The sequence below is a fragment of the Aphelocoma coerulescens genome (genome assembly GCF_041296385.1).
Source record: "Aphelocoma coerulescens isolate FSJ_1873_10779 chromosome Z unlocalized genomic scaffold, UR_Acoe_1.0 ChrZ, whole genome shotgun sequence".
Taxonomy (NCBI): Eukaryota; Metazoa; Chordata; class Aves; order Passeriformes; family Corvidae; genus Aphelocoma; species Aphelocoma coerulescens.
In genome coordinates this window covers 54,503,366-54,511,946 of record NW_027184085.1, presented here as the reverse complement: position 1 = coordinate 54,511,946, position 8,581 = coordinate 54,503,366, and the positions used below count along the sequence as shown (strand labels likewise).

The 8,581-nt window shown below is 40.1% G+C and overlaps 1 long non-coding RNA gene across 1 annotated transcript; it reads right to left on the bottom strand.

Annotated features, from left to right (window-relative positions):
- Positions 1–482: 482 nt before the first annotated feature.
- LOC138103288 (uncharacterized) lies at positions 483–7,838 on the bottom strand. Its single transcript, XR_011147689.1, has 3 exons — positions 7,774–7,838; positions 5,882–5,918; positions 483–1,032 (listed from the first exon to the last, which is right to left on the bottom strand). It is a non-coding gene; the product is annotated as an uncharacterized lncRNA (long non-coding RNA).
- Between the last annotated feature and the right edge of the window lie 743 nt (positions 7,839–8,581).

Genomic DNA, 8,581 nt, shown 5'->3' with positions numbered 1-8,581 from the left:
TTGCTGTCATTCAAGCAGTTTTCCTCTTAATGGCATGAATGAAGAATATATGGAGTGCTGTGGTGTGGTATGGTATGACATGGTAATGGTTATGGGTATGGTGTGGGATGGCATGCCATGGTATGGTGCAGTATGGTGAGGTATGGAAAGACCATTATGCTCACAAGTAAAGTGCACAAGCCTGCCTTTACATGTAATAGTTTCCCTTGCCATATGAGACTGTGTGTTAGTAATTCACCTTTGATAAGGGTTTTCTGTCTTCTCTAGGGAATTTTTGAATCAGTCTTTAAGGTCTAATTCTCTAGTTTTTTCTGTTTAAAACATTACTTCAGTGCTTACAGGCAAGACCCCCTTTCTCATATTCTTCTATCTAGTTTGGTCATACTGTGCAAGTCAATGAAGTTTATAAAACCTTTGAGTCTCACCACCAGCCTGACAAAGTGAAGCACGTGTGGTGAGCGATGGCTGCTGTTTATTTTTTTTTTTTCTTTTTCAAAGATCTTTGCAGTTGGCTTTGAGGAGGGGAGCTGCTGCTCTGGAAGATGTGTGGAAGCTGGGGAGGGGGCTGCAATGATTGACTCGGTAGAGCATGGTGCTAATAACGCTGAAGTTATGCGTTCAGTCAGCCACGGGCCATTTAAGAGTTGGACTCGATGACCCGTGTGGATCCTTTCCAACTCAGAATATCCTGTGCCTGTGAAGATCCTCTGAGCATGGCACGATGGATAGCTAGATCATTCTGTTCTCTCCCATGTACTTCAGGAAACCGGGAGGAGGAGGGAACGACACAGAATTTGACCACACGGGGGTGCGCGTGAGTAGCAAGGATGAGGCGGTCGTCGGCGTGTTTCGGGAAGCCAGACACTCGCGGGTAAAACCTCACTGTGCAGGGATTTCCGCTGACTTCACCTAGCAGTCAGTGAAAATAATCACCAGATTGCCTATATGTATTCTAGAAAGCACGGACGGAACAACTTCATGCTCGAAAAGCAGTCCCTTAAAAACACCACGTCAGACCTAGAGGATTTTTACCTACAACAGGAAGATAAAAGATCACATTTTATCACTTGGATAAAATAAAAGAAAACCAAAAAATCCAAAACCAAACCAAATCAAGCCAAACCAACAAAACCCCAAAAAACAAAAACCAAACCAAAAACCAAACCAAAAAAACCCAAAACCAACCAACCAACCAACAAAAAAAAAAAAGGAAGAGGGGAGGAAGGCAGTGAAGAGGCAGCCTGATTTCATTAGGAGCTAGTTTAGGGATGCCAGTCCAAGACACATCAAAGATACCCTGAAGATCTTAACTTTCATGTATGTACCGCTGCAACAAGGAAATGTTCCCTTAACAGCTAGCATAATGAGGACAATGCAGCAGCAGAGAATTAATCTGCAGAAGAGATCCTTATTGATTTCTTAAGCAAAGCAGAAAGCAGATCTTGCCAATAGCTCAATAGGCATGAAATTCTAAACAAAAAATTTTCAACAGACAGAGGAAGCCAGTCTGGAGCAACAGCATTCTGCAAAAATATTAATTATTAAAACTCATCAAAGGAAGAAGTGAAAGATATTTGAAACAGCTTGAAAATAAGTAACATCCATCAGTTTTAAAGCTGCTGGAGGCACTTTGTGCTGTTTTCTTCTCAGCCTGAGCTTAAATGAAGAAGAAATACATGAACGTGGGGTTTTTTTTTGGGGGGGGGGGGGGGGAACACAAGGTCATCTTGACCTATCTCACAGATAGAGCATATTTCTAAACCCTTGATGTTTTTACCTGACCTTGAAGATAAAAGAAGAATCTCAGAAGGACCATGCAGTAGAGAACTGTTTTTAAGTTATGAGAAAAGTTTAATCGTTCTTGACTTGAACACTTATGAATAAGGTCAGGAGGCTTAAGCTGAAAACATTGCAATAATTCCAAGGAGAGAACATCAAAGTCTCTTCCTTTTTTCTTATTAATCAGTAGATAAAGGAAAGCCTTCCATGATTTAAAAAAAAAAAAACAAACTAGTGGGAGACTTAATTATTATTAATTTGAAGCCAGAAGACAAGTCATACATTCAAGAGCTAACAGGTATGACTTTGATAAAGCAGTGGTGAATATGTAAGATGTGTATTCTCTTTGGTAAAATCTTGTTACATTCATTCAGCATGTATTGGCTGAAGCCAAGAGAAACTTTTTAGGAAGATATACTGGTAAGTGCTTTGGCTTTGCCTCTTGTTTTTAATAGACTAAAACCATGAAACCTGTAGGGAAAGAGTTGTACAAAACTATTTCATATTAAAAGATTGAGTGGCATTTCTCAGGGGTTGGTGTTGGGACCAGTGGTCTTTGAACATCCTTGGTGCCACAGAGAGTGGGATCGAGTGCACTCTCAGCAAGTTTGCCAATGACACTGAGCTGTGTGGTGTAGATGGTATGCTGGAGGAAGGGAACGCCTTCCAGAAGAACCTTGACAGGTTTGAGAGGTGGGCTTATGCAAACCTCAGGAAGGCCAACAAGGCCAACTGCAAGGTGCTGCACCTGGGTCAGGGCAATCCCAAAGACAAACCCAGGCTGGGCAGAGAATGAATTGAGGGCAGCCCTGAGGAGAAGGACTTGGGGGTGCTGGTAGCTGAGAAGTTTGACATGACCCCACAATCTGCATTTCATCTCTGAAAGCCAAATGTGTCCTGAGCTTCATCGAAAGCAGCGTGGGCAGCAGGGTGAGGGAGGGGATTCTGCCCCTCTGCTCCTCTCTGGTGAGACCCCAGCTGCAGTGCTGCACCCAGCTCTGGGGTTCTCAACAAAAGAAGGAGCTGCTGGAGCAAGTCCAGACGAGGGCCACAACCCCCACCATGGCAGGGGGCTGAACTAGATTTGTAGTGTTTTCCAAAATAAACTATTCCATGATTCTGTAATGAAGATGATGATCATCTATTTTGACAGAGGAAATAAGGAAAGTCCTAGTTGTACACGTTGATGAATACTACATCCATGGTGTCTAATCCTGCTAACACTTAAGTGCATCTTTGCTTCCAGTGTTTCAAACATCTCAGAGACACTCATAAAGCTGAGAGTTTATCTTTTGAATGAGAAATGAATGAGAAAAGAAACATTTTACCGATATGATAGAATTGTTTGGTTCATAGGAATCATAGCAGGATAAGCTGCTATCAGACTTAGAAATTTGACAACTTCATCTCCTACAGGTTTTCTGAATTCGTATATAGGATATTCTTTAGCTGCATTTTGAAAAAATGTCCAAATTACCATTTTCCATTTTCTATGCAACTCTCTCAGCCTCTTTTATAACAATATTACAGTTCCACCAGGCAAATGGATTGTAAAAAATGTGCTGCATAGCAGAATGCTTTTGATTTAAATGTATAGCAAGAAATTTCTGTGAAATAAAACCTGCATTAACAAAGCTGGCACTTGGCCACAATTGACTCTCTTCTGGTTGCTGCAGCCTGTACCACCTGCAAGGTTGTTTACTTATGGAAACAGGTGGAGCACAACTTGTGCCACTGCTGTCCTCGGGAGCCTCTGGTACAGGTACAGAATATATAGCCTAATCTCAGCTTCACGCTGCAGATCTTTTGTGTCATTTCTACTTGTTATAGAAGGATGACTCTTACAAGTGTAGTGCTGTAGCAAATTGCTCTAATACTTAGAGAGAATTCCAGTTTCCTACTTTATCTCATTTGTTCCTCAGCCTTCATACAAAAGCGTAACTGTCAGCGATGTCAGAGAAACATCCAAGTGAGGGAGTGAAGGGGTGAGGGAAGGCTACCTCGCTTCAAAACATTCCACTAACATTTGTAATTAGAGTCTACTTTAAAAAAGACAACAAAACACCTCCTTTGCTTACATCTTGAAATGAACTGTCAATGTAATGATATCAGAGTTGCTGCATCCTTGGTCTTCTTGGCACGTATGCAAGGAGGAGGGTACAATGCTTTCCTCCCTCATTCCTTGGACAAAGGATTAAGACTATCTGACTTTTGTGTTAAAATTTAGAAAAGCAAGTTATGATGACAGTTACTATGCATCCTAAACACAGAGAGCAAGAGAGTATTTGATTCATTAAAGGTTCTCTGTATAATTTTCTCTTCGATAACTTGCAAATCAAAGCTTCTAATTTATTAGAAATTGACAACAAAAATGGAACATTGTAGCTTTCACAGCAGTAGAGAAGATAGGTACTATAAACAGAATCAATCAGTCATTCCATGGGGTTAATAGATCTCAAGTATGGGTGAGAACCACAATTAGAACATGTACTATGAAGAATAAAGATTTCAAAAAGAAGATATTATGAATCATTTACTTAAAAAAAGACAAAAGTCAAATTAAAAGCTAGAACCAAAGAGAAACTTTATATATTACATGCTGTTTCTTTTGCTAACAGGTGTTTTATTTCTGCAGTGATGGTATAATAAGTTACAAGTTGTTAAGCAGGGACACTGAAAACCAAATATTTTCTGTGCAGCATTTCCAGCATCAGAACCAGAGATACCTACCTAATTGCCACCTTAAAACTTTAGCTCATCTCCGTTAGAAAAATAATTCATATTTTACAGTTAGCATGCAGTTTTAACAATGGGCTGTACAAGAAGGAACAATGCAAATAATCTGTATAATGTCACATACAAGAAATATTGCTGTATTTATCAAATGTTTTTGAAACCTGACTGAGAATTACATTCTGGTTTCACTGACTGTAGTCCTCCTGAAATATAACTATATATAACACTATATGAAGAGTTTTAAATAAAAAGCTAGTGCTTCACCTGAGAGCTGAGCTGCAGAACAGAAACTTGTAGCTGAGTCCCAATTAGTCCTTGTCTCAGCAGGTGTGTTTGGCCCCAATCGAGAAGATGAAAATGTAGTATCTTTGCACCATTTCATGTTATTTTTGGACTTCCATAGGGTTTATTAACCCTTGGTATGTTAATGGCAATGAATGTGGATTAGTTAGTCTATTTGCACTTTGCTAAAGGGTGAGGGTGAGAAAAGGTAATTCAGTTATTAAAGGATTTTCAGCAGAGGAAAGGGTTAATGAAGGCTGAGTGGTGTGCAGTGAAGAAGGGACTTTGAAAAGGAGTTCAGCAAAGCACTGCAGACTGTGATTCTTTTGGCAATCACTACCATGAGGCATGTTCCAAAGGAAGGACTTTTCTAAAAGAGAAAAGTAACAGGGAAATTACTCATGTCTCCCACATCACTGCCCTTCTGATGAAAAAAAATATTAATGGTAGTTGGAGATATTTATTGCCACACAGATCATGCACTGAATCAAAGCATTACTCTGTCACACTTTTTTTTAAAAAACCCACACAGACAATCTCATTGCGGTGTTTCAGAAAAGAAGGGAGCTCCTGAAGTAGCCCTTTAAGAGGCCTCTGGACAGGAGAGCTGCTTTTCCAGTCACTCCAAGTATGCCTGCCATAGGGGTCATCATCCATGACTGACTGGGTGTCTCGTCTGTAGCAGATTTGTTACTGCAGGTGTTCACAGAGTGGGGTTGAGGAGTCTCTCATAATCAGTCAAATCAATCTAGCTTAAAACCACTGGCCTCCTGAACTCAGATGTACTCTCATCAACCTTGCTTTTAGTGTAGGAAGAATTCTCTGCATTTGTTGCCACATTGGCATGGATCTGTGGCTGGAGACATGGGCACCTCCATATGTTCAGGTGGCATCAGGATCTAGGATCTCTGCCATAAGCACTTGACTGAGCAAGCAAAAAAGGGCAAGAGAAAGCAAAGAATAGGCACTGCTTGTAAAGGTATACAGATAGGTTGGTTTCCACTGAACCACCAATAATAGGCCATGAGAGTTTATGCAAAGACAAACTACACACATTCTGCTGAGGGGTAAAGGCAGCCGTCACCTTAAGGTGGATGTTTCCAGCAGCTGTTCTCAGTTACCTGCATTCAAACACATGATTTATTTTAAAATCTTCCTTGCAATCATTTCTGTCTGATAAGAAAGAAATTATCTCAGCTTTCAAATGTGTTCAAACATTCACTAACAACTGTAATTTCTGTTTCCTAAGCGTGGATTGTTGAGAGGATTCCTACGTGGAGTCACCTGCCTTACGTTTTCTGTAAAGGGGCCAGGGACTTTTGCTTTCCTGCTTGCACAGCAGCTGCTGAACCCACACAGTTTACTTTCAATATACTGGGCCTTGTGCTGCAGTAGTTGCACATTAGCTGATGTGATTTTTTTCCAACAGGGATGCAAATGACTGCAGGCAATGTTTCAGCTTAACCACAGCTCCCTTTTTGGACCTGCTCACAGTTCATGTTCCATTTCACTTTTTAAGTACCACTGGAACTTTTGGTCCTTACCCTGCTAGGAATATAAACTAAAGGAATAGTGCATCTTTTCTTCAGGCAGTCAACCTGCCCACTGTACTTACCACTTACTTCTGCTTGTTTCTTAAGTGGCAGACACAGCCCTCTCTCACACAGCCTCTACAATTACCTAGGAAACTACCATACATGGATCATCTCTGTGTAGGGCATCTCCATGAACCATGAAACATGGTCCCATACATTGAAGCAATAACACAGAGATAAATACAGCACCGTTCAGCAACTTTACAATCTGTCTACTACTGCCTGTGTCTGTCTGTGTGCCAGTCACTTGAATTAATATCCAGTGAAAACAGACATGTAAGGGTTATGCTTCAGTCTGTGACTGAACAAGTTGCCACAAGCATCAAGTGGGCTGGAATTTTCCTATATAACTCTTAAATCCTTAAGCAGCAGAGGCAAAATCAATCCTTTACAATTTACCACTCGATACTGAGTCACTCACTAAACATAAATGTTTGTAGCAACTCAGAACAATTCTAAGTCAGTCATTCATGAATGATAATACTTGTGGCTTAGCTCCTACAGTAACACAGTCTTTGTAATTTTGGCTTTTCTCTTTGTACTTCTGCAGATTTGCACTGATAATACCAGACTCACTGTGCAAATAGCAGAATGCAGGTTCTTTCTACCTTTCCCCTCAAGAGGCTGCTGCTAAGAATTTCATTCTGCATGTCTTGGTTCAGCTGATACCTTTTTTCAAAGCCTTATTACTCAATATAAAACAGCAGGTATCAGGTAACTATTAGATTATTGGAGTTTACTGTTGCTTATACTGCTTCAAATGGAACACTGGGAAAGGAAAACTCCTCTTTGCTAGCTACCAAACCACCAAACCCTGTTAAGATCCAGTCCTGAAAGTTGTTGAGAATTCCTCATTGAAAGTGAAACTCAGACTTGAGTGCAAGTGAACTCCAAACTTGAACAAGCCATCAAACTCAGTGAGGAGAAAGATAAACATTTGCTTGTGCTGTGCATTATATATGCATATGTGTTTTTGTGTTAGTCTTAAATTTGGTCTTCCAAATAATGAGAATGAGAATAAAAATATGTGCACAAAGGAAAGGCTGCAAGATCAGTAAACTAGTCGGTTTCTAACACGCTTTTTTTCCAAATGGAATCACTCCTTTGTAGCAGGTCCTGTGGATTCTGAGTATTAGATCTTCCTTATTTTTATGTATCAACATATGTCTTGTTCCTGCTCACGCTATAAAAATTAGGAGCAATACTACATGCTGAAAAGGCATCCTATGTAATCCTATTGTCTAAATCAACCAGTGACTCAATTAGTAACTGCATGCAGCAAAGTACAGGTCAGTATAGGATTTATCCTGACATTTGTCACTAAAATAAATAGCCTAATTTTATTCTGAGCATGCAAAGCTGAGCAAATAAAGCTAATTACCTTAGAGAGGTAGGGCAGCTGGCAGAGAAGGAAACAGTTGAAGGAAACAGCCTGTACCAGTTTCATTTTTTCCTAGAAGAAAGTGAAAACAAGTTACTTCAAAGAGAAACACCTCCCTCCACACACAGAGAGACACATAATGCTGTGTGTGAAGTGCCCACAGCCATTTGAAGGACCATGCAGCAGAAGGTGAACAATGGTTCACAAGGAGTAGGGGTTTCTAAACTAAGAAAATGTTCTTGTTATTACTAGACAAAGTTCTCCCTAGTGATAGGCAAAGCTCTGCTTGAACAGCCAAATGTTTCCTGTTACTATAGCTATCAACTCTTCCAGCCACAGTTCCAGAGAAAATTCAGGCTGTGAACCCTTCTACTGGGTGAGGCCAACAGCTTCAGCCTTCTGATACGTGCAGAAACCGCTCTGGGGAAAGGCACACTTTCTTTACAAAGAATTGCCTGAGAGGCCATCTTATGGAGCAGTTATTTTATAGATCAAAGGGAAAAGACAGGAAATGTGCCAGCAATCAGAATTACTATCTTCTGAGCTATGTGGTATTCTAATGAACAGGTCAAAGAAAAATGTTTAGAATATGTCCTAAGCTGTCAGCAGCACTTATCTGAACATTATTTAAAAAACAGTAATAAAAAAGAAAAATTAAAAAAACCCAAAGCAACAAACCCACAAACAAAACAAGCAAACACAAAATAAAATAAAGAAATAAAACTTTCCAAAACAAGGACATAAGCCGAGCCACTTGAAAAAATATCAGTTAGAAATTCAGGAGAAGAGGAATTCAAAACAATTTAAG